Consider the following 27436-nt stretch of genomic DNA (forward strand, 5'->3'; position numbering starts at 1 on the left):
GGTTTTGGTATTGCAACTCGCACTGGAAATTTATCAGTTGAAGGCTAGGTGTTTCATATACAAGAGTAACTCATAGTTGTTGTTTTTTTTTAAAGTAACATATAATGTATTATTTGCCCCAGGAGTACTGGTCTGTGAATCGCCAGGTTTACACATCTCATAGCACTCACCATAGCACATACACTCCCCAATGTCCATAACCCAGCCACCTTATTCCTACCCCCCAACCCCCCAGCAACCCTCAGTTTGGTTTTCCTCCCTCCCAATCCCATCTTGTTTCATTTTTTCCCTCCCTACCCCGCATGACTCCTCACTCTGCCTCTCAAATTCCTCATATCTGAGAGATCATACGATAATTCTTTTTCTCTGATTGACTTATTTCACTTAGCATGATACCCTCTAGTTCCATCCACATCATTGCAAATGGCAAGATTTTGTTTCTTTTGATGCTTGCATAGTATTCAATTATATATATATATATATATATATATATCTCACATCTCCTTTATCCATTCATCTGTTAATGGACATCTAGGTCCTTTCCATAGTTTGGCTATTGTGGACATTGCTGCTATAAACATTCAAGTGCATGTGCCCCTTCAGATCACTACATTTGAATCTTTAGGGTAAATACCAAGTAGTGCAATTGCTGGGTTATAGGATAGCTCTATTTTCAACTTTTTGAGGAACCTCCATATTGTTTTCCAGAGTGGCTGCACTAGCTTGCATTCCCACCAACAGTGTAGGAGGGTTCCCCTTTCTCTGCTTCCTTGTCTACACCTCTTGTTTCCTGACTTGTTAATTTTAGCCATTCTGACTGGTCAGAGGTGGTATCTCACTATGGTTTTGATTTGTATTTCCCTGATACTGAGCAATGTTGAACACTTTTTCATGTGTCTGTTGGCCATTTGGATGTCTTTGCTGAAATGTCTATTCATGTCTTTTGCCCATTTCTTGATTGGATTCTTTGTTCTTTGGATGTTGATTTGGTAAGTTCTTTATAGATTTTGGATACTACCTTTTATCTGATATGTCCTTTGCAAATATCTTCTCCCATTCTGTCAGTTGTCTTTTGGTTTTGTTAACTGTTTCCTTTGCTGTGCAAAAGCTTTTGATCTTGATAAAGTCCCAATAGTTTATTTTTGCCCTTGCTTTCATTGCCTTTGGCGATGTTTCTAGGAAGAAGTTCCTGTGGCTGAGGTTGAAGAGGTTGCTGCCTGTGTTCTCCTCAAGGATTTTATGGATTCCTGTCTCACATTGATGTCTTTCATCCATTTTGAGTTTATTTTTGTGTGTGGTGAAGGAAATGGTCCAGTTTCATTCTTCTGCATCTGGCTATCCAGTTATCCGAGCACCATTTGTTGAAGAGACTGTCTTTTTTCCATTGGACATTCTTTCCTGCTTTGTTGAAGAATAGTTCACCATAGAGTTGAGGGTCCATTTCTGGGCTCTCTATTCTGTTCCATTGACCTATGTGTCTGTTTTTGTGCCAGTACCATACAGTCTTGATGATGACCACTTTGTAATAGAGCTTGAAGTCTGGAATTATGATGCCACCAACTTTGGTTTTCTTTTTCAACATTCTTCTGGCTATTCAGGATCTTTTCTACTTCCATAAAAATTATAGGATTACTTGTTCCATTTCTTTGAAAAAAAATTGATATTTTGATATGGATTGCATTAAATGTGTAGATTACTTTAGGTACCATAGACATTTTCACAATATTTATTCTTCCAGTCCCATGAACATGGAACGTTTTTCCATTCCATTCCATTTCATATCTTCCTCAGTTTCTTTCATAAGTACCTTATAGTTATCTGGGCAAAGATTCTTTGCCTCTTTCGTTAGGTTTATTCCCAGCTATGGTATGGTTTTGGGTGCAATTGTAAGTGGGATCAATGCCTTAATTTCTCTTTCTTCTGTCTTGCTGTTGGTATATAGAAATGCAACTGATTTATATGCATTGATTTTATATCCTGCCACTTTACTGAATTCCTGTATGAGTTCTAACAGTTTTAGAGTGGAGTCTTTTGGGTTTTCCACATAAAGTATCATATCGTCTGCGAAGATTGAGAGTTTGACTTCTTCTTTGCTGATTCAGATGACTTTAATTTCTTATTGTTGTCTGATTGTTGAGGCTAGGACTTCTAGTACTATGTTGAATAGCAGTGGTGATAGTGGAAAGCCCTGCTGTGATCCTGACCTTAGCAAAAAAGCTCTCAGTTTTTCCCCATTGAGAATAATATCTGTTGTGTGTTTTTCATAGATGGCTTTGATGATATTGGGTGTGTACCCTCTACGCTTACACTGTGAAGAGGTTTTTTTTTAATTTTTAATTTTTTAAATTTCTTTTCTTTTTTCACAGAAAAGAAATTTTAAAAATTAAAAATTAAAATCAATGCACATAAATCCCTTCTTTTCACTACATCTCTATGTTTGGGGTAAATACCCAGTAGTGCAATTGCAGGGTCATAGGGAAGCCCTATTTTTAATTTCTTAAGGCATCTTCACACTGTTCTCCAAAGTGGCTGCACCAACTTGCATTCCCACCAACAGTGTAAAAGGGTTCCCCTTTCTCCACATCCTCTCCAACACACATTGTTTCTTGTCTTGTTAATTTTGGCCGTTCTAACTGTTATAAGGTGGTATCTCAATGTGGTTTTGATTTGAATCTCCCTGATGGCTACTGATGATGAACATTTTTTCATGTGTCTGATAGCCATTTGTATGTCTTCATTGGAGAAGTGTCTGTTCATGTCTTCTGCCCATTTTTTGACATGATTATCTGTTTTGTGTGTGTTGAGTTTGAGAACACTGTGTTGAGTTTTAGAACGCTGTGAAGAGTTTTGATTAAAGAAGTATGTTTTACTTTGTCAAATGCTTTTTCAGCATCTATTGAGAGTATCATATAGTTTCTGTTCTTTCTTTTATTAATCTATTGTATCCCATTGATTGATTTGCCAATGTTGAACCAAACTTTCAGTCCAGGAATAAATCCCACTTGGTCATGGTGAATAATTCTTTTAATGTACTATTCGATCCTTTGGCTATTATTTTGGTGAGAAATTTTGCATCCATGTTCATCAAGGATATTGGTCTATAATTCTCCTTTTTGATGGGGTCTTTGTCTGGTTTTGGGATCAAGGTGATGCTGGCCTCATAAAATGAGTTTGGAAGTTTTCCTTCCATTTCTATTTTTTGGAACAGTTTCAGGAGAATAGGCATTAATTCTTCTTTAAATGTTTAGTAGACTTCCCCAGACACAGTCTGGCTCTGGGCTCTTGTTTGTTGGGATATTTTTGATGACTGTTTCAATCTCCTTTCTCGTTATGGGTCTGTTCAGGTTTTCTATGTCTTCCTGGTTCCGTTTTAGTAGTTTATGTGTCTCTAGGAATGCATCCATAACTTCCAGATTGCTAGTGTATAGTTGCTCATAATATGTTCTTATAATTCTTTGTATTTCTTTGGTGTTGGTTGTGATCTCTCTTTCATTCATTATTTTATTAATTTGGGTCCTCTCGCTTTTCTTTTTATAAGTCTGGCCAGGGGTTTATCAATCTTATCTATTCTTTCTAAGAACCAGCTCTCAGTGTCATTGGTTTGTTCTATTTCATTGATTTCTTTCTGCTCTGATCTTTATTATTTCTCTTCTCCTGCTGGGTTTGGGCTTTCTTTGCTGTTCTTTCTCTGGTTCTTTAGGTGTAGGGTTAGGTTGTGTACTTGAGACTTTTCTTGTCTCTTGAGAAAGGCTTGTATTGCTATATACTTTCCTCTCAGGACTGCTTTTGCTGTGTCCCAAAGATTTAGAACAGTTGTGTTTTCATTTTCATTTGTTTCCATGAATTTTTAAAATTCTTCAATTTCCTGGTTGACCCATTCATTCTTTAGTAGTATGCTCTTTAGCCTCCATGTATTTGAGTTCTTTCCAACTTTCCTCTTGTGATTGAGTTCTAGTTTCAGAGCAATATGGCCTGAAAATATGCAGGGAATGATCCCAGTCTTTTGGTACCAGTTGAGACCCTGATGTGTTACCCAGGATGTGCTCTGTTCTGGAGAAAGTTCCACGGGCACTAGAAAAGAATGTGTATTCTGTTGTTTTGAGATGGCATGTTCGGAATATATCTGTGATGTCCATCTGGTCCAGTGTTTTCATTTAAAGCCTTTATTTCCTTGTTGATCTTTTGCTTAGATGATCTGTCCATTTCAGTGAAGGGGGTGTTAATGTCCCCTACTATTACTGTATTATTGTTGATGTGTTTCTTTGATTTTGTTATTAATTGGTTTATATAGTTAGCTGCTCCATGTTAGGGGTGTAAATATTTATAACTGTTAGATCTTCTTATTGGACAGACCCTTTGAGTATGATATAGTGTCCTTTCTCATCTCTTATTATAGTCTTTGGCTTAAAATCTAATTGATCTGATATAAGGATTGCCACCCCAGCTTTCTTTTGATGTTCATTAGCATGGTAAATTGTTTTCCACCCCCTCACTTTAAATCTGGAGGTGTCTTTGGGTCTAAAACCCAGTATATTGATGGGTTTTGTTTTTTTATCCATTCTGATGCCCTGTGTCTTTTGATTGGGGGCATTTAGCCCATTTACATTCAGGGTAACTACTGAAAGATATGAATTGAGTGCCATAGTATTGCCTGTAAGGTGACTATTACCATATATTGTCTCTGTTCCTTTCTGGTCTGTTACTGTTAGGTTCTCTCTTTGCTTAGAGGACCCCTTTCAAAATTTCCTGTAGGGCTGGTTTGGTGTTTGCAAATTCTTTTAGTTTTTGTTTGTCCTAGAAGCTTTTTAATCTCTCCTTCTATTTTATTTTTTTTTAAGATTTTATTTATTTATTGAGAGAGAGTAAGAGAGAGCATGAGGAGGGAGAAGGTCAGAGGGAGAAGCAGACTCCCCATGGAGCTGGGAACCCAATGTGGGACTCAATCCTGGGACTCTGGGCTCATGACCTGAGCTGAAGGCAGTTGCCAAACCAACTGAACCACCCAGGCACCCCTCTTCTTCTATTTTCAATGACAGCCTAACTGGATATAGTATTCTTGGTTGCATTTTTTTCTCATTTAGTGCTCTGAATAGATCATCCCAGTCCTTTATAGCCTGCCAGGTCTCTGGATAGGTTTGCTCCTAATCTAATATTTGTACCATTGTAGGTTACCGACCTCTTGTCCTGAGCTGTTTTCAGGATTTTCTCTTTGTCACTGGGACTTGTAAGTTTTGCTATTAGATGATGGGGTGTGGACCTATTTTTATTGATTTTGAGGGGGATTCTTTGTGTCTCCTGGATTTTGATGCTTGTTCCCTTTGCCAAATTAGGGAAATTCTCTGCTATAATTTGCTCCAATATACCTTCTGCCCCCCTCTCTCTTTCTTCTTCTTCTGGGATCCCAATTATTCTAATATTGTTTCATCTTATGGTATCACTTATCTCTCAAATTCTCGCCTCATGATCCAGTAGTTTTTTGTCTCTCTTTTGCTCAGCTTCTTTATTTTCTATCATTTGGCCTTCTAAATCACTAATTCTCTCTTCTGCCTCATTTATCCTAGTAGTAAGAACCTCCATTTTTTATTGCAGCTCATTAATATGTTTTTCAATTTCAACTTGGTTAGATTTTAGTTCTTTCATTTCTCCAGAAAGGGATTTTATTTCTCCAGAAAGAAATCCTCTAATATCTTCCATGCTTCTTTCAAGCCCAGCTAGCACCTTGATAATCATCATTCTGAACTCTAGTTCTGACATATTACTAATGTCCATATTGATTAGGTCCCTAGCCATCAGTGCTGCCTTTTGTTCTTTTTTTTGTGGTGAGTTTTTCTGCCTTGTCTTTTTATCCAGGTAAGAATAGATGAATGAGAGAACAAAATGCTTAAAGGGTAGGAATGACACTATTCCAGAAAAATATACACTAACCAAATCAGAAGAGACCCAAAACTGGAGAGAGAAGAAAGGGGGGGGGGAATTATATATATATATATATATATATATATATGACAGGTAAATAGAACAGAGCTACACACTTGATTTAGGGTGTATTTTGGTCTGTTAGGAGAAACTACCTCCCAAAATTTTAAAGAATGAAAAACTTTTGTATATACAAAAATAAGGGTAAATAAAATGAAGGGATGGAATATGACTGTAAAGATGAAAGTTTAAAAAGATCCTAAAAAATGAATTGATGAGATAAGAAGTTGGTTGAAAAAAGAGAAAAAACAAAAAAGAGGGAAAAATGTGACCAGGCTGGAGGCTAGGACAAAGCTATGTGCCAGATTCAGGGTATATTTTGATCTATTAGAAGAAGTTGTATCCTAAATTTTTAAAGAAAAAAAAAAAACCCTATATGTATATAAGAAAGAAGGTTAAATACAATGAAGATATAAAATATGACTATAACAATAAAAATTGAAAAAGATTTTTAAAAAGGTATTTATAAAATAAAAATAGTTAAAAAACGTTAAAAGAGGAAAGAGGAAAAATTTTAAAAATAAAATAAGAAAAAATAAAATTTAAAAAATTTAACTTTGAAAGACTAAAGATCATGGTAAAAAAAAGCCACGAATTCTGTTGCTTTCCCTTAGATCTGGAGTTCTACAGTTCTCACTGATCGATGAACTTGGCCTTGGCTGGATGTTCTTGCTGATCTTCTGGGGGAGGAGCCTGTTGCAGTGATTCTCAAATGTTTTTACCCAAGGCAGAATTGCACCACCCTTGCCAGGGGCTAGGCTAAGTAATCTGCTTGGGTTTGCTCTTGGTAGCTTTTGTTCCCTGAATGCTTTCTGTAGAGCTTTGGAGGATGGGGATGAAAATGGAGGTCTCCCAATCTCCGACCCTGTAGGAGCCAAGAGCTCAGGGCCCCACTCCTCAGTGCACCCTCAGAGAAAAGCTGTCAAGCCCTTCCATCTCCTTGTTCTCCAGCCACACTCTGTGCTCACTGATGGGGTCCGTGATCAAAGGAGCGAGACTGATACATAGTGAAGGTCAAGCAAAGCTTTATTTCGCGCCAGTATCAAACCGACCGGTCAGGGCCATTTCTTACAGAGAGCGTGACCCCTCCCAGCCTCACAGACTAACTTATATAGAGCAAAGGCTATGTGGTTGAGCCTGGCCACACACAGGTGGCCAATGAGATTGTAACACACAGAGAAAGCTGCACAGTCATGCTAGGTCACACACAGGTGGCCAATTGAATTACAATTCACCCTATAGTAGCTATTTGAACTAGCCTATCATCTTGGTCAGAATTGGCACCCAAAAGGTGGGGCCCACATTCTTTGGTAGTTAGGGAGATAGTATATGTGCTTTACTGATTGGACGTCTCCACCTGGCCTGACTCGTCCTTGTATTCTGGGCTCTGTTATCAGGGACTGGTCGACCATATTTTACTGGTTTCCCGGACTTGCTTCTAAGTAAGTTCCTCTGGGGGTGGAGGGGGGTGGCAGGGTCAGTTTATGTTTTACTGCACAAACAACAAAATGGCTGTTCAACCGAGATGGATTTGCTCTGGCTAAGTAGGCCCTTACACTCACCCAGCTGCTGACCAAGCATTTCTATCTCCTGTGCATGGCCCCATTTGGAGTCTCTAAACTCAACAGATTCCTGCATGCACTCCCTAAACTCAACAGATTCCTGCATGCACTCCCACACTGCTCTTCCCAGAGGAGGAAGGAGGGGTCTCCACAGATCTGCCACTTGTGCGGTCCCTGCTCAAAGAGCAGTGCCCCAACTGTGCCTTGGATCATGGTTTAAGGTAATCCCGAGCTGAGAACCCACTACTTGGCTCCGTCTCTGCACCCAGGTTCCCTGTTCTGATTCGTGGGTGCTCTGCCACACTGAGATACCCCTGGTCTTTTTGTGTCCCCATGGGTCCTGAGACCACACTGTCCCAGCAAAGGCTCCACCCCGTGCTTAGCCTCTAGAGTGATGTCCCTCAGTGGAGCAGACTTCTAAAAGTTCTGATTTTGTACTTCACTGCTCTCTTACTTGCCAGGAGCTGGCCCCTCCCCCCATGGTCTATCTTCCCATGGCTTTGAATTCACTTCTCTGCACGTCTTATCTTCTAGAAAGTGGTGGATTTTCTGTTCCTATAATTGCTGCTTTTCTTCTCTTCTATCTCCTGTTGAGTCTGTACGTGTTCAGAATGGTTTGATGACTATCTAGCTGAACTCCTGGAGCCTGGTGTTATCTTGGTCTCCTACTCTTTTCCCATCTTGTTCCTTCCCCCTAGATTTTCAATAAGTTGCAGATTAACAGGTACTTTCCATTCTCAAGAGTTCACTTAAGTAATACCTGCAAAAGTAAACAAACAAACAAACAAAAACAAAACATGGAGCAATTCCAGTTATAGAATAGCTATGTCTTGGGACAATTTAAACCTAGTCTTAGGGGGCACCTGCGTGGCTCAGTGGGTTAAAGCCTCTGCCTTCAGCTCAGGTCATGATTTCAGGGTCCTGGGATCGAGCCCCACATTGGGCTCTCTGCTCAGTGGGGAGCCTGCTTCCCCCTCACTCTCTGCCTGCCTCTCTACCTGCTTGCGATCTCTCTTTCTGTCAAATAAATAAAATCTTTTAAAAAAATAAAAATATTTTAAACCTAGTCTTAGGAATTCCTGTCATCACCCCCAGAGATCTTCAAAAAAAACCAAATTATTTAGAACTATGGCTCTAAATCTCTTACTACTAAGGAATCTTTTAAATTTTATACACCATGTTTTGAAAAATATAATGCTTTAAATAAATCCCACTTATTAAGTAATGATTTGTTTCCCCCTGTAGGTACTGGAAAAACCTCAGCAGCTAGGAGTCTAGAAAGATTGAGAGAAGCATACTCCTACTCAGTACCCTGATGCTTACACCCTATCTGCCACTCCAGGAGCTCTTGTTTGGGGCTGTTGGGGTGTGTGTGTGTGTGTGTGTGTGTGTGTGTGTGTGTGTGCATGAATGCATGTATGTGTACACATACCCACAGAGATAGATGGTGGTGGTAGAAGTCATGTAAGGCTTTTAAGATAGCTCTTCATGAGAGGGCGCCTGGGTGGCTCAGTGGGTTGGGCCGCTGCCTTCGGCTCAGGTCCTGGGATCGAGTCCCCCATTGGGCTCTTTGCTCAGCGGGGAGCCTGCTTCCCTCCTTCTCTCTCTCTGCCTGCCTCTCCATCTACTTGTGATCTCTCTCTGTCAGATAAATAAATAAAATCTTTAAAAAAAAAAGATAGCTCTTCATGAGAAGCACAGCATAATTATTGTACTAGTTTCCTAGGGCTGCTGTAAAAAATGACCACAAACTTAGTGACTTAAAACTAACAGAAATGTGGGTGCCTGGGTGGCTCAGTGGGTTAAGCCGCTGCCTTCGGCTCAGGTCATGATCTCAGGGTCCTGGGATCGAGTCCCACATCAGGCTCTCTGCTCAGCAGGGAGCCTGCTTCCCTCTCTCTCTCTCTGCCTGCCTCTCTGCCTACTTGTGATCTCTCTCTGTCAAATAAATAAATAAAATCTTTAAAAAAAAAAAACTAACAGAAATGTTTTCTCTCACCATTGTAGAAGTTGGAAGTCTGAAATCAAGGTTTAGGCAGAACTGTGCTCCCTCCATTGGCTCTAGGGGAGAATCCTTACCTCTTCCAACCCACCAACATCTGGTGTCTCCCAGCATTCCTTGGTGTGCTACATAACTCCATTCTCTGCCTTTTTTCACATGGTTTCTCCTCTTCTCTTCTTTTTCTCCTCCTCTGTTGTCTCTTTTAAAGACTCTTGTCATTGGATTTAGGTCCCACCCCACTAATCCAGTATGATGTCATCTTAATATACTTTTAATTCCATCTGCAAAGACCCCTTTTCTTTTTTTTTTTTTTAAGATTTATTTATTTATTTTAGAGCACACAAGTGTGAGTGAGGAAGGAGCAGAGGAAGAGAATCTTCAAGCAGACTCCCTGTTGAGCACAGAGCCTGACATGGGGCTCTATCTCACCATCCATGAGATCAGGACCTGAGCCAAAACCAACAGTTAGATGCTTAACTGACTGAACCACCAGGCACCCCAAGACCCCTTTGCCCAAGAAGGTCACATTCACAATTCTAGAAGTTAGACATAAACAGATCTTTTAGGGGGCTACCATTCAACCCACAACAATTGGGTAGACCAAAACAAGCCATTGAAACTAGAAATCTAAGTATTAAGTGAAGGTTTTTTAATTCTCCCTGATTCTCCAACACTCCATACTTTTCTCTTGTCTGAAATATCTGGCTACTGCCTTAGATCCCAACTTAATGTTGCCACTGGACTTAAGCTCTGCTCTTAGCTCTGAGATCTGTTCATCACCTTGGTTCTCATCTTGGTTTAATCGCTGGAATAGATCTTGATATCTACTTGTATGAACAACTTACTAACCCTGCAGCCCATCTGGGTTGCCACCTTCCATGCTCAACATGGCTTGTGTCCAATTGCCCTGTTCTTGTTACCAAGACATACCCATACCCATAGTGTTTCAGTGAGTCAAGTAATTATTGCATAGGGGCATGACCCAGTAACTAAAGAGTCTTCTAAAAGGCCTGAGTGGAGCTAGAAACCACTGCATCCCCCCACCAATGGTAATGGAAAGCAGGTGCTTGCCAGAGCTTCCATATTCCACGGCCTCCCTTTATCTTGAATTTCTTTTTACAGAAAAGGATTTGTTCTGAGTAATTGGGATTTATATCATCCTGTGAAAATTTTGGATTTCAGGTTATGCTTTGAGATAAACCTACCTTGTTTCTTTTTTGTCCAAGTTCTGCATTTCATTTTTCTTGTTTATCTTTTGCTCTTCTACTTGAAAATAAATTTCATCATACTTTATTCCCTGTTTTCCAGGTCATTTGTTTTTCTAAGTGACTCAGATCTAGCCAAGAATTTTGTTAGGAACTCCCAAATATGATGCATTGTAATTCTCCTTGAAGGTGAAAAGTTAAAAGTATAAGACCAAGTCTAACCTTTGGCCTGAAGCTTTTACCCAGAATCCTAAAAGCTGAGCATATCATGTAATTTTGACAGACGTTTTCCCCTACCAAAAAGTTATCCAGAGACTTCATATTGCTGCTACTACCATAACCTCTGTGCCATGAAGACTCATAAAAGCAATAAATGCAAGTGAAAATTACTTGTTATTTAAATATTTTGGTTGACAGTCTTGCTTTGCTTTATTGCTTTATAAATCAATAAGTCTTTTTTAAAAATCTCATAACTAAGGAAGTGTGAAAATGTCAATTTGATCAAAACATCAAACTACTACCAGTATGAGATTATAAGATATTTTTGTAGAATGTTTAAGTGAATATTATCAGAGTTATATTTATTATACTAACCAGGCCTCTAAATTTGAACAGTGTTCCTAGTTCAATAGACTGAGCACTAGATTGGCAATAAGGTACTCCTAAATTCTAATTTTGGTTCTACAGTTTATTGGCCATGTGTGGTAAGTAAGCCATTTGTTGTTTCTTTGCATTTGGCCTTGTAATATATAAAAGCAGAAAAAGAGTAAGGCTTGCCCAGTTGAGTGTTTAATATTTAATTTGAGGAATTCTTGGCTCCAGGGCCAGTTTTTATTTTCTAATCAAGTACTCATAGAACAGTGAAAGGGAGCTGCTTCTCCTTGCTCCCTGGCCTCCACTGAGCCCCATACTGCAAACCACAAACTCTCCCAAACAAGGGCATTCGTGGCCCTATAGAACAATTGTGACCATCCTTGAGAGCAAGTGTATGAATGACTCAAATATGTTGTTATTTTTGTACATTTATTCAGATTGCCTTTAAGCTTATTTTCTAAAGTTAGGTTACCCAATCATGAAAATGATTTCAGAAAATAATAAAGAGCTTTAAAATAGTGATAAGAATGCCACAAAAAATGAACAAGTGAAGAATTAAGATTCTTTCACCCAGAGCATGGAAAATTTATCTAGGGTTGGGGATGAGCCTATTGCTATCAGCTTCAACTGTTTGAAAGTTATTTCATAGGTATAATGACTTTGTTCCTTATCCTCACAAAGATTAAGGCAACAAGAAAGTGTTACTCAGCCATAAAAAAAGAATGATACCTTGCCATGTGCAACAACATGGATGGACCTAGAGGATATTATATTAAGTGAAATAAGTCAGAGAAAGACAAATGGCCCGTGATTTCATTTATATGTGGAAACTAAAGAACAAAACAAATTAACCAAAAAAAAAAAAAAAAAAAAAAAGCAGAAACAGACTCCTAAATACAGAGAACAGACTGGTGGTTGCCAGACAGGGAGGGAGGAGGAGGTTATGGAGGAGAGTTATGGGCAAAATGAGTCAATGAGAGATACTGGCTTCCAGTTATGGAATGAGTAAGTCACAAGGATGAAAGGTACAGCACCGGAAATTGCAGTGGTATTATGATAGCACTATATGGCGACAGATGGCAGACACACCTGTGGTGAGCACAGCATAACTTACAGACTTGTAAAATCATTATATTGTACACCTGAAACTAATGTAACATTGTATATAAAAAATACTTCAACTTAAAGGAAAGAAAGAAAGAAAAAAGACAAGAAAGTCATCATGAAGGAATTAAATTACATACAGGTAACAAGGTCTATCAAAATACCAGACAGATAGCTGCCTTTTCTAAAGGAAAAAAAAAAAAGAAAGAAAGAAAGAAAGATCCTGATCCATTGCAGTTCTCCCAGAGTCAGAGAAGTGAGCTGCCTCTTCACAGCTCATCACATTCATCAGCTTCCTAGAGTCTTAAATGCCTCCTGAAGGAACTTTGTAGCTTCCCTTCATGTCTTGTTTCAGTCTGTTTGAAGTCCTGAAGCAAGAACCTATCATTGTTGAATAGAAGCCCCTCTGTACAGGCAGGCTTCCTCCCTCTTTTCTCTGGGAAGGAAGGGCAAATGATCACCACCCCCCCGTGACATCCTGCAAATACTCAATTCCTATACCACTGTCTTATTTTTTTTCTTATTTTTTCTCACTGGGTTTATCTTCCAAAGACTTAATTATTGTTTTTACTCCTTTGATTTTATGATGAAGGGCAATTCTGACACATTCTGACCCTGAGAAGTAGAGAATTCTTGCCTTTATCTTTGCACTGAGAATTTAAATGCAATGGAATCTATGGTAAGAAATATGTCATTTTTCTTTTGCAGATTGCCAAATGTGAGATTTCTTTTCATAAAAAACAGTATATCAATTTTCTATTGAAATACCCTTTTTGTAAAGTATGAAAAAATTTAATCTTGTGCTCTGTTGCTGTCAGAGAGGTGAATGGCTGGCTCTTCTATTGCAAAACAGCTGCCAGCAAAAATGAGGACCAGGTATCATTTCTCTCCCTGGTGAACTGTCAGGCTTCTCTTTATGAATCTGGTATGTTACAGGTGGCTGAAGTCGCTTCTCATTGTCAGGACCTGGTGCAAACAGTTGTTTGTTTCTCTACCTATGACATATACGTCCTAGGATTGAAGTGCATTCTGAGTTACAATGTACTTAATGCAGAGAACTGAATCAAATGTGTTTTACATTTATTTTAAAATTATTTTTATTAAGAGAAATTCACATAACATTAGCCATTTTAAAGTGAACAATTCATTGGCATTAATACCACAATATTGTGCAACTACCAGCTATATCCAGTTCCAAACTATTTTTATGACTCCATAAAGAAATCCTATACCTAACAACCTATAGATTTTTGGCAAACAGCAGTCTGCTTTCTGACTCTACAAATTCACCATTTCTGGATATGTCATATAAATGGTCTTGTATGCTATGTGACCTTCTGTACCTGACTTCTTTCATTTAGCATAATGTTTTCAAGATTCATCCACATTGTACCATATATCAGCACTTCATTCCTTTTTTATGACTGAATATTGTATGTATATACCACAATTTGTTTATCAATTCATCCACTGATAGATTGTTTCTACCTTTTGGCTATTGTGTATACTGCTTCTATGATCCTTCATGTACAAGGATTTGCTTGGGTACCTGTTTTCAATGCTTCTGGATATACACCCTAGAAGTGGAATTACTGGGCTATACAGTAATTCTATATTTAACCTTTTGAGGAACTGCCAGTTTTCCTACATTTATTTCTGAAAGAGAAAACCCACAGCATTAACAAAATGAACTTGTCTTAGCAGGGAGAGCACAGCCCTCTGAACTTCTGAGAATCCTCTGAACAATTGAAGGGCACTTAGTCATTGGCAGTGGACGTGTGTGCTAGCTGACTGATCTCTGTGCCCGGACAGACAGAACCAAAATAGGCTCTGCACCACATGCACGATCTGCATAAAATATCAGAGAAAGATATCTCAAGGCAGCCCCTAAATCCAGGTAAGTTTTTGCCAGTTCTTTCTTTGGGATGCTTCAATCATTGCAGACTGTTGCCCTTTGACCACGTAGCCACTTTAATAAGCCTCAAACCCAATTAAGAATATTGCTTTAATTGAAGAAGCCAATTCTGATGAGGTTCATTCTGATAAAAATCCAAAGAACAGTCTCAGGTTCCCAGAAGTCAGGTTTGTGCCCATTCCCTCCTGTCAACATAAGGATTTACACTTTAAATGTTTGACTGATTTTAACATATTAATTACTATTTAATTACCACATAGGAAAACATCTGTCTGTTTTTCCAAAAACTTACGCTGTCTGGGCAAACTGGTATTGAAGACTACTCTAATTTGCCTATTTCAGAAATAAACTGGCCTTCTAAAAGTCCAGTGAAAAGTCCTGTGAAAAGCTTAAAAGTCCACTAAAAGCTTCCTTTCAGTTTTCTGATGTCCATAGATATTTCCCTTTGTGACACTGATATTGAAGATGCAGTGGATAACAGCCCACTCCCATCCTGCAGGGCCAATGGAGGTGACATTAGGATGTCTAACCTCATGACACAGACGCAGTTTAGCATCCCTGTAATCCCATGTGTAATTAAGCTGTGCTGGTCATAGTGTGTAATGGAATTATAAGCGTAACAGAATTAAGATGGAAGAAATTAGAAACAAAACCACTACACTTCCTTGGAGGTTTTATTCAAGTTGGTATAGTTAAGATAATGTGCACCCAGAAAATGAGCTCACCTGTCCTGGATCTTGCCATGTTGTAATTCAGAATTTCTCCTTGGGGTTATGAAGCTATTACCGTCTGAGTGGCATCGTTGCCAGAGAATGAATCCTCAGAAAACCCTGGGCAGCTCGAGTCAGAGGAACTGCTCCTTGGCTGTTAACCCACTGTGTCTGTAATAGTTCAGCCTAATCCCTGACATTATGCAGCTGAGTCACATGCTCTTGGAGATTACTTCCACTCTAAGTAAAAAGGTCAAAAAGGGACAGGGAAGCAGGGTAGCTTGGTGCTCTGCAGATACACTCTGGTCAGATGGCAAAGGAACAGATGAGGGAGAACAGGCCACGTGGGGTCTCCTTCTCTCATCCAGAAAAAGCCCTCCTGGAGGAAGGCTCACAGTCTCCTGAGAAGAGAGTAATGACTACACATGTGAAGAAACAGTGTCACTGCAGTGGGACTTTTGAATCTAGTCATACATAATTGGTGGTGGCAGCCAGGAGAGAGCCTTCAATAATATATAGAATTTGGCTCACAGAAGAATTTGTGTTAAAATTTTAAGCTAGTTAGACCCCTAAAGTTTGATTAACATTTTCCAAAAATGGGAGAGATCATTGTATGAGAGTCAATTTCTCAGGAATTTCTCAGTCATTTCTAAGTAACTTGTCTTCTTGAGCTATTACAAAATTCTTAATATTTTAAGTTAATTGATATTTTTTTAAATCTTGAGAAATGCATTTGATCCTATGTAATAACTCACAGCAATATTTTTGGATGGTGCCTAGGTGTCCTGCTTAGTAAACTAAGTCCAGGCTCCACATTATAATAGAGATCAGCAGGTGATGTCCTTTCAGCTGGTACATAGGACCCTTCCTTCTGGCCAGGGCAAGTTCTTGGTAAACGTGCAAGTCTCATATGACTAATGAGAGTTGGTTTGGCCCCTCGTGAGCTCTGAAGTCCATTAAACCAAAATAGGAATCAGGGTGTCACATCTACTTTGTGAAAGCTCCAAGAATTATTCCTATCTCCAATACAGAGAAAATGAATTGATGTGTCCCTAGCTTCCCAGTAAATAACTACAGTGGAAAGTGTCCTTCCATTTTATACCCAAATTACAATAGCATTCTATCCTAGCAGTCCCTTTGCTAGAAAGTCACCTGTCTCAAGGTGCTTTTAACTACATCCGAAACTTTATTTGTACTCTTTGTATATAAAACTCTAAAATAGAGCTTTTTTATTTATCCCCTCTGGCCTTCTCAATACACTGCTTTGATCTTCAGGAGATTGGCTGTCATGGGCTCAGTTTTTCCTACTGTTGCCCCCCTCTCAGCTTCAGGAAAGAGAAACTCTTTTCCTTTGGGCCAAAGGGAGCATCTTGACAATGTTTCCTACTTTTTGATGGGGTCAGAATGTGGATACAATGCCTTTCTAGGCCAGGGTTTCCTTATCCCAGGCCCTCAAATGCTGGTTATTTCTGTCTCTGAGCTGCTGTTGTTTGCTCTCATTCCTGACAAGCACAGAAGCTTGATAGTGCTGCCACCCCGGGGAGAGCTCAATGCCGACCTGAGCCTGCTCAACTCCTCTCCATACCTCAAAGTCCAGAACCAAATGGATCCCTAATCCAGAGAGAAGCAGAAGTCCTTCCTTCAGTTTCTTTCCTACATGGGGATTATCCAGTTCCCAAAATGATTTATAGTGGGAACATCCATTTTCTAAAAGAAAAAACTTACTGCAACCCAACCACTGAGCCCAACAGCTGCCGCTTGGACCCAATAATTCAAAGTGCTATAAGATTGGCCTATTTCACAAAGCTAGGGGTAGTCTCTTGTACTATTTCTTAGGTACAGAGATCTCTAGGTGCATTCATGCAGCAGTCAGGGTTCAGCCAGGGTCTGGAAATGGATTATGTACTCCATGAAGGTAACTGAGGGAAGTTAGTAAAGGCACGACTCACAAGGGATGAGCAGGGTTTATAGAAATCAGCAGGGGTTAATGCAGTGTCTGGGGTTAACAACAATGAGGAGCTATTGCTGCCCATAAATTTGAAGTGAGAAAGGGAGAATGTGTTTCCTAGAACCCAGATAGAATATGGAGAGAGCTGCTGAACCAGCGTGGTAACCCTGAACATGCTGTTAGAGAGGAAGCAATGGAGAGGGGCAATAAATAGCCTAACCTCATGCTTCTCCACCTTCCCGTCTCCTGCCACAGTGCCTCTCAGCACCACCTTGCTCACCAAAGCCAGCCTTAGCCAAAGGGCAAGGGAGCTTGTTGCTGCAGTCCATAAAGGTCAGCCTCCCAGCACTAAAGCAGGGCAGAGAAGGACACAGATTAGACCTGAAGTGACAAAAGAAGGTATCGAGCAAAACTAGCTATTGTAAAGTGCCTTGATTTTTTTCCTCTAAATTCATTAGATTGAAACTTTAAAGTTTCAAGACATGTTCTAATGTCAGGGTAAGGATTCTATCAATAGATTCACCTGATTTTTGCCTTTTGATTTTAAAGGCCTTAACCATATGTCCTCTAAATGACTGCTCTCCTAAACCTAAAATGCCTGATAATTTTTATTGGTTCCTATTCACCAGCACCCCTTTCTTTTCAAATACTTTATTGTATTTTTCTGTTCTTCTAAATACCCCTCATGATTTCCTTAAGGTGCAGCAACTAAAGCTGCATATCTTATTCTAGAAGCATGCAAACTCAGATAAGAATAGGAAATATGCTAAATCATGAGATCTTGAGCAGTAAAGCTAAAATAAAATTTAGAAAAATAGAAAATATAGCAGTATTGAAAATTGAGACAATTTAGAGATAGTTAGGAATTAATAGAAATTAACATGATAAACTGAAATTCATAGTGGGCTTTGGGGTACAAGTTTCTATAACTTCTAATATATTTTTGGCAGCTTGATATTGATCCTGTTTTAGGGGGAGTATTTTGCATAGCATAATCAAATAGCACTCATGACTAGATATGACTCCAGTCCCAAAATACAGTTCCAAATATAATAATACCAACAAAGTCTGAAAGAGGTGGGGATGAGGATGGAGAGAGGTAGACAGGTAAATCTCCCATTCTGTTTGAGAGTGAGCACCTGTTAATTTTTGTTAATATGAAAATGTAGGCTTAAATATGTAAGGGTAGCCATTAGCCATATAAAGATGGGAATTAAAACTTTTTAAACACTAGAGAGAGGAGAAAAAGAATAACAAAACTCTACTATCTAGAAAAATCATGAAAGGCAGAAATATGCAAGAAGAAACGTAAGTTGGAAACATAAAATATGACAGGCCTGCCATATTCTTCCTCATTACCCATCTGGAAATTATCTTTGACTCCTCTCTCGTTCAGCATGTCAGTGTGGTTGATTCACTTGATTTTTCATTGGAAATATCTCTTGGGTCTGACCACTTTGATTCTCACTTCCACCCCTCTGGTTCCCTTGGCCTGTATGAATACAGTAGCTCTAAGACAACATATCCTACCTTGGCCTCACCAAGCAATTAATGCAATCTTCATAGAGCATAATATCAAACCCTTGCTCAGGGCTTCCCTTTTATTACCATCCATCTGTCCTTTTTACCCGATTTTCAAGAACTTCTATACCAGCTAACTGTGTTTCATCAATTCTAAGACATATTTTTTTAAAAAGATTTTATTTATTTGTCAGAAGAGAACACACAGGCAGGGGCAGAGGCAGGCAGAGGGAGAGGCAGGCTCCCCACCGAGCAAGGATCCCGTTGCAGGACTTGATCCCAGGACCCTGGAATCATGACCTGAGCCAAAGGCAGACACTTAACTGACTGAGCCACCAAGGCATCCCTCTAAGACCTTTTTTTTATTAAAGTATATTAAAACATCCTGAAATCAGAGTGCATCTTATGGTTGATGGCAATATTGACATCTTAGATTCAATGAAATACGGTTCTTTTCTCAGTTCTTGGCTTGCTACAGGATACCTCTGTTCTAGAAAACAGGACCTCTCACTTTGCTGTGTTATGACTCATTCTTTCACAGCTCCAGACATTTGTTCAGACATTTCCTTCTGTCAGGGCATCCCTCTCCCCTGCCTCCTTTTCTATATGGGCCCATCTTTGAGGCCCAACTCAAAGGCCTCCTTTTCAAAGAATGCTCTGTTTACCACCTCAGCTGGAAACAATCTTCCCTTTGAATCCTTTCAGTTCTTTCTTTGTAACTCTAGCAACACTTACCACATAGTTCCTTTTAGTTTATATACTTGGGTACATATTTGGTCTGTACACAGGACTCCTTGAGTCTTGCAAATTGCTTGGGAAGGCAGCTAAAATTGTAACATTCTGTGAAAGAATGTAAGTTTGCTTCCCTAATGCAATCCAGGACATTCGAACAATTTCTTTAAAATCTATGCAGTACTACCATTCCAGAACTCATTAAGGCCCTGCTTTGAATTGCCCTCTATAAGTAATATATCATTAGTGCGTCAGAGAGGCCTAAGACTATGGATCAGCAACACATACTGGTAGACACCCAGCTGGGATGGGGAGCTGCTAGGTGTGGCTGCTGGACTGGCAGGACTCCCTGGCCCTGTTCCTGACTGTAGCCACTGGAATGGTCAAGCTCTGAACAACCATGTTGTATAGAGATTTCCAGCCCTCTCCACTGTCTATCTTCATATGAGCCATGATGTGAATCCATGATGGGGTTGAGTGGAAGACTCTGGTTTTTCAATTTACCCTTCCCTCGGGAAACCCAGACTGGACTGGAAGTCCAAGAATTCTGGGTTACCTGAACAGACGCCTATAGGGAGACAATGAATCTAGCCCTGTCAGAGGGCATACCCTGGAAAAGAGTGTTGACACCATCATCTGCAAGAGATTCTTCTCCATCACAGCTAAGTTTGAACTCTCCCAAGTTATGTAAATAAACCTTAGCTGCAATACATTCACAGGCTTTTCTCTCAGCAAAATTTCATGGCCACAAGAAGATAAAAATCTGCTCAAATGCTCTCTTGCTATTGACATGCCATTCTCTGGCTAAATGTAAAATGATTTGTGAAATGTCCTGCTGAGTTCTGCATCCTAAGGCTAATGCCATTTCTAAAAGGCCTCCCAGTTAACAAACTTTCAGACTTTCCGTGGGTAACCTCTCCAGACTCAGTCTTGGTTTGAGAAACTTGAGACTTCTGCCAGCTTCCGCATTCTAACGTCTGCTCAGTGCTCTACACAGCTCACTTCCCCTGCACTGGGTGTCTGCATTAATGAGCACAAAGCTCCCTGTTCTTGGAGGCAAAATGGCTGGCATGTTCCTTGAAAGCTTTCCATAAAATGTTATTGCTTTCCAGAAGGCCTTGCATAAAGGTCACGATTGTCGAGCTGATTTCACCAAAACAAACCATTTTAAGAATTTTTTTACTCATTAAAAAAGTCGTAAGTTTACTACAGAAAATGTAGATGGTATAGTATATTATGAAAAAGGAGGTAAGAATCACTTAAACTCTGACCTCTCATTGTTAACACTATGGCATGTATCTTTATAATAATTTTTCCTTGTGTACATAGCCATACAATTTAAAAAAAAAATATTTGTTATAGAATTGGAATCACACTTTGCAAACTCTTTTTTTTTAGTTTGTTTTTCTCCCTTAATGATAAATGATTAACATTTTCCTTTGTCATTATGTAACAGTTAACAGTGTGGACTCTGGAGCCAGCTTGTCCAGATTTGATTCCTGGCTCTGTCACTTACTGTGTGACCCTTGGACACATCCTTTAAATGAAACACATACTAGAGTCCTCATTTGTAAATGGGAATAATAATAGTTACTTCACAGAGTTGTTGTGAATATTTAAGTGAGTCAGCATTTGCCAAGAACTTAGAACACTGCCTTAGGACTTTATAGTACTAGCTAGCACAATTATGACTACTCCTGCATTTTGTTCCACAATATCATTTTAAAGACTAGAGAGTATTACATATTTTGGGACATAGCATAATGTATTTACTCAAGGTCCCATTGTTGGATTGTACTTTTTTAGTATTTTGAGCAATACTGCAAATAGACAGCCTTCTTCCATTGCATTTGTAACAGTACAGACTATATGCACCAAGAAGGGAAGGAAAGGAAAATAGTGATGGGAAATGGGAGTACCATGTTTTACCCTTTGTTTTGAGCTTAGTTGGGGAGGCAGATGACATCAGTACCTCACTTTTGCCTGGAAAGCTGCTGCTTCAAAACTATTCAGACTTTATGGTACCACCCAGTCAAATATCTGATGGTCCTTCCCAGATTGAATCACTAGTAATCCTATCCACAGATTCTGATCAGAGAAGGCTCCTTGGCCAGCTATGTCATATACTTCTAGTTCTTCATGCAACAGTTGTCATATAATTACTCAGCCCTGTTGGTTCTGTTCCAGGTTAGCCTTGGAGGATATTCCATGAACTCAGTAAGTCCCTGGAGCCTCCCTCTCTTCTAGTCTGGTACATTTGAAGGTCCTGTTAGAGATGCTCCTGCTCTCTCTTTGAGCTTGATTCCTGTGGCCTTCCTCCCAACACTATGGGGGACAAGCAGAAGGGACCTTTGTCTGAGGCCTGATTCCCTGTCCTTAGTAATGAGGATGGTTATGATGCATTCTGGTAGAATGGGAACAGGATCCTCTCTATAGGTTGAGAGAATTATAGACTTAGAGGTATTACATGGCTTCATAGAACCAGCCACCTTAGGCAACAAAACTAGTCAGTGCAGATGAACATCGCCAACATGCAGCCCTTGCTGGGAGGACAGTGACTCATAAGATCACCTTCATGCAGCTGTTCATGGGTAAGCATGTCAAATGCCTATTTCTGCTGTCTCTCTGTTAAATGTATCACCATCAAAACCATCTACTTGGCCCTTAGCTTCTCCTAATGAAAAGGTCATAACCTATTATATTCCAGAAGACTCACAATTTCTGGATTTCTGCCTTTATTATCTCCTGGGTTCCCTGGAAAGTTCTGCCTACATGCTACCCCCGTGGAGTTCTGGATGAATACATTGCCTAGAGAATTTACTTAGTACATGGAGACAGGAGAGCTCTCCCATAACTTCAACTATCTCCAATGAACTGGACATTTAACCTGGTGCCAGGGGTCTGTGTTTCTGCCAAGTAGGTAAACACTTTAAAATACAAGGACGAGGGATGCCTGGGTGGCTCAGTGGGTTAAAGCCTCTGTCTTCGGCTCAGGTCATGATCCCAGGGTCCTGGGATGAAGCCCCGCATCAGGCTCTCTGCTCTGCTTCCTCCCCTCTCTCTCTCTGCCTGCCTCTCTGCCTACTTGTGATCTCTCTCTCTGTCAAATAAATAAAATCTTTGAAAAAAATTAAAATAAGATAAAATACAAGGACGAGGCCATCGACATTAAATAGAAATAGTGGCAAAATGAGCAAAATTAGTCAGTACTGTTAGAAGTCAGGGAAGTGATTATCCTTAATAGAGGGAAGAGGTGCAAAAACTAGTAACCTAGTCTAGGTTTTGACCTGGGCACTAGTTACCTGGATGTGTTCATTTTATGCAAGTTTAATGAACTGTACACTCAGGATAAGTGTACTTTTTGTATGGGTGTTGTACTTCAATAAAAAATTTAACTGGGGCATATTGATAAACTGGATTAAATATGGGAATATTCATCTCTATTAACACTAGTGACCCTTTCCTATGGCCACCAGATTTAGCAAATAAAAATACAGGATGCCCCATTAAATTTCAATTTCAGATAGACAACAAATAATTTTTTAGCCTAAGTATGTTCCATGCATTATTTGAGATATGTTTATAATAAAAAAGTATTCATTGCTTATATGAAATTCAAATATAACTGATCATCCTGTATTTAATCTGGCAACCCTAATCCTAAATCTTCTGTTTCATTTTTTATTTAATTAGAAAGTGAGAAAAGGATATATCTTAAATATATTAAGGATATATAGTATTGGAAGGAAATATTAAAATGCATAAGTATAGGAGACAGAAATGAGAAAATAAGTGCTCTAGTTTTTAATTTTCTCCATTCCTCCTTCATTTCATACCCCTCTTCTGTTTTCAGTTTCTCATTCCAATTTCATGTCAATGAAAAGAAATGAGATAAGCCAAAGAAAGTAGTGTCAAAATCTTACACACTTTCATTTATTGAGTTTGAATTTGCAACTTTCTTGGTGTTTCTGAAAATTTCAGTCCTGATTTGTCTGTGTTCTTGTTTCTTATTTTTTACTTATCTATTTCCCCTCTTTTTCACTCTTTTTCAGAACTCTGTAACCTCCGCACAGCTGGAATTTGAACTCTTCCCAACATAAGCAGTGTTTTTCCTTCCTTTTCTGATCTTTAGATTTCATAGGCTAAACTTGAAAAATCTATTTGCTATTGATCTCAGAAAGGTCATTTTTTCCCTTTTCTTTCTCCAGCAATGTTAACTAATATGCAGCTGGTACATTTCAACTATGCTTCTTACACAGTTGGTAGTTTTGTACCAAGTTTTCCAAATTCCATCTTCCTTTTTTTTCTATACTTCCCATTCTTAAAGGTGAAGAAATTCCAGCAATAATTATTTAGTACAACTAGGCTCTGTCAGTAAATGGAATCATGTCTCAAAGGTTTTGTGCTTTGACACATTTTCAGTACATAGAAATGAAGGCAATAAAATGAAATTATTTCCTGCTTCCCCAAAAGCTTCCAAGTTGTGATTTTATATAACCAAGAGCATTACCACTTTATTTAGACTAAAACTCTTAAGTAGAAAATGATTTTAGGGGCACCTGGGTGGCTCGGTGGGTTAAAGCCTCTGCCTTCGGCTCAGGTCATGATCTCAGGGTCCTGGGATCAAGCCCTGCGTTGGGCTCTCTGCTCAGCAGGGAGCCCGCTCCCCCCACTTTCTCTCTGCCTGCCTCTCTGCCTACTTGTGATCTCTCTCTCTGTCATAAATAAATAAAATATTTTAACAAATGATTTTAATATCCTTTTATTAAACAATAAGTACATCTCTGAAAACGCTTGAGGGGAGGGGGTGCCTGGCTGGTGCAGTCACTTAAGCCTCCAAGTCTTAGTTTGGACTCAGATCCTGATCTCAGTGTCTTGAGATCAAGCCCACATCAGGCTTCACACTCAGCATGGAGTCTGCTTGAGTTTCTCTTTCCCTCTCCCTCTGCCCACCCCCTGACCCCCTGCTTGCTCTTGCTTGCTCTCTCTCTCTCTCTCAAATATAAGAATAAATAAATAAATAAAAACAAAACACTTGAGGGGAGGATGAAAAGGAAGAAGGAAGTAACATCCACATCAAGGAAAGATGATAATGAATTTCAACAACCCACACTTGAAACCACTGCCATAAAGGCTGGCCAATTAATCTTTTTAAAAGTTGATGGGTTTTCTGCAATGTTGTCTACTAATATCTATTTCTGATTGAATCATTTCATTAATCATTGATTCAGTCTTTTCTAAGTGACTCCAGGTCAAAAACACTCCATATTTTTCACACAATTGATGGGAATGACAGGTTATCTTGTGGTCATGGAGACTTAAACTTTTTAAAAATCATATATATTAATGAATGTGTGTGTGTGTGTGAATAAGTGTTACTATTATCAGTTACTTTTGTGGAGAGAGAGGACGAGGAGGAGGGCAGAATAATAAAACCTATTATGTGCAGAGAATTAAAAAATACACAAAAATAAATTAGCTTAACAAACGAGGCCAAAAAAACATTAATTTTTATAGAACAGTATTAGCATAGATACATAAATCAAAAAGCTCTGAAAAAGTCCATTAATCAATAAATGACTTAAATAATTGCAGAATTTTTAATAACTCTAATAGTGTTTTCAACTCTAATAGTTCCCCTGCAAAAGCAATAGTGACATTTAGCCTCTAAATAAGCTTCCACGAATGTGCTGAGTTGCTAACAATTACTTACCAATTACTTGCTTTCTTGTCCTTAACATTCCTATAACATTCGAAAGTCTTCAAAATCTGTCCCCACCTACTATTCCCACCTTTCTCCCACAATTCATTCATCTGACCTGGAGTTATTTCTGATCAAGTCTCTTTATTGGCTCCTAGGTCAGTGTCTTTGTACCCTGGGGGCTGCTAGAATATCCCCTTATTCACTTCCTCCCTGCCCTCCCAACTCATATCCACCTGCCCCCCCATGCCCAGCTCAAAACCCACCACATTCATTAAATTATATCAGCCTTCTCTAGCCAACAGCCATCTTTTCTTTTGCCTGACTATATTAGTAAATTATGGTATATACCACTAATGTGGTATTTTATTACATACTAGCTTATACCAGCTTCTGCAATATTTGAGTTACTTAATATGCATGGGTATATGAACACACTTTTATAACCCGTAACAACACATCATTCCAATGTAAATATATTATTGTCCTCATTAACTAGTTTTTAAGCCTCCCTCAGATGGAACTTCCACATACATTTTCATATGGTATTTAGGAACGCAGAACATATTCCAGGGCCCCTCAATAAATATATTCTGGTGAATAAATGCATGGAAGGCCACCCAATTGGAGCTAAACTACCAAGGTTTGCATTTACCACTTGTTACCTATCTAAATTTGAACTATTTAATATCCATGCTTCAGTTTCCTTATCTGTACAATGGGGATAGTAATAATATTTACTTCATAGAGTTTCTTTGAGAATTAAATGAATTAATATTTACATGTAAAGTGCCTAAAACAGCTTGTCTAGCACATTGCAAGTACTCAATAAATATCAGCTTTTGAATGAATGAATGGCATAGAGTGTACTGCAATTAAAATCTAGAGAAAGCAATAGCTACTTTTTGTTATTCCTGGAAATATGATTATAAAATAACATGTAGTTCATAAGAATGTTAAGGGAGGGGGCACCTCGGTGGCTACGTTGGTTAAGTATCTGACTCTTGGTTTTGGCTCAGGTCATGGTGTTGTGGTTGTGGGGTTGAGCCCCAAGTGGGGCTCCCTGCTCGCGGAGAGGAGATTCTCTCCCTCTGCTCTTCCCCCACTCATGTGCGCACACACACACACACACACTCTCTCTCTCTCTCTCTCTCTCAAATAAATAAATCTTTTTTTAAAAAAATGAAAAGGAAAATTAATATATCTCTAAGATGTAAACCATGATGATTTATTCACAGAGAGATTTTCAGAGTGAAGTATGTATTCTGTATTACCAATTTTTTAAAACTAATTCCAATATAGTTAACATACAGTGTTGATTTAGTTGCAGGTGTACAATGTAGTGATTCAACAATTCTATTACTCAGTGTTCATCACTGTAAGTGTACTCTTAATCCCCCTCATCTATTTCAACCCCCCACCCACCAGCTTCTCTCGTAACCCTCTGTTTGGTCTCTACAGTTAACAGTCTATTTTTTGATTTGTCTCTTTTTTTCCCCTTTGTTCATCTGTTTTGTGTCTTAAATTCTACATATAAGTAATATCATATGGTGTGTCTTTCTCTGACTGACTTATTTCACTTAGTACTATACCCTCTAGTTCTATCCATGTTGTTGCCAATAGCAAGATTTCATTCTTTTTTACAGCTGAGTAGTATTCAGTTGTATGTATGTGTTCTTTATCTGTTCCTCTGTTGATGAACATGTGGGTTACTTTCATATCTTGGCTATTGTAAATAATGCTGCCGTAAGCAGGAGAGCATATATCCCTTCAAATTAGCGTTTTTATGTTCTTAGGGTAAATACCCAGTAGTGTGATTTCTGGATCATAGGATTGTTCTATTCTTTAAGTTTTTGAGGAATCTCCGTATTGTCTTCCACAGTTGCTGCACTAGTTTACAGTTTCACCAGCAGTGCACAAGGGTTCCTTTTTCTCCACATCCTTGCAAATATTTGTTGTTTCTTGTATTTTTGGTTTTAGCCATTCTGACATGTGTGAGGTGATATCTCATTGTGATGTTGATTTGCATTTCCCTGATAATGAGTGATGTTGAGCATCTTTTCTTGTGTCTGCTGACCATCTGTCTTCTTTGGAAAAATATCTATTTATGTCCTCTGCCCATTTTAAAATTGGATTATTTGTGTTTTTTTGTGTTGAGTTGTATAAATTCTTTATATATTTTGGATACTAACCTTTTACCAGAAATTTCATTTTCAAATATCTCCTCCCATTCAGTAGGTTGTCTTTTGGTTTTGCTGGTTATCTCCTTTGCTGGGGAGAAGACTTTTGTCTTGATGTGGTCTCAATAGTTTAATTTTGCTTTGGTTTCCCTTACCTCAGAAGACATACCTAGAAAGATGTTATTATGGCCAATGTCAGAGAAATTACTGCATGTACTCTTTTCTACGACTGTAATGGTTCAGGTATCACATTCGGGTCCTTAATCTGTTTTGAGTTTATTTTTGT

General features: G+C 38.9%; 1 long non-coding RNA gene across 1 annotated transcript in view; it reads left to right on the top strand.

Moving 5' to 3' along the window:
* LOC125109474 (uncharacterized) overlaps window positions 1-27436 on the top strand; it is a 217648-nt gene that overhangs the window by 119173 nt on the left and 71039 nt on the right. Inside the window, exon 4 of the long non-coding RNA XR_007130242.1 lies at window positions 14148-14340. This is a non-coding gene — a long non-coding RNA (uncharacterized LOC125109474). The remainder of the gene's footprint in view (window positions 1-14147; window positions 14341-27436) is intronic.

The sequence above is a fragment of the Lutra lutra genome, chromosome 9, assembly GCF_902655055.1.
Source record: "Lutra lutra chromosome 9, mLutLut1.2, whole genome shotgun sequence".
Lineage (NCBI taxonomy): Eukaryota > Metazoa > Chordata > Mammalia > Carnivora > Mustelidae > Lutra > Lutra lutra.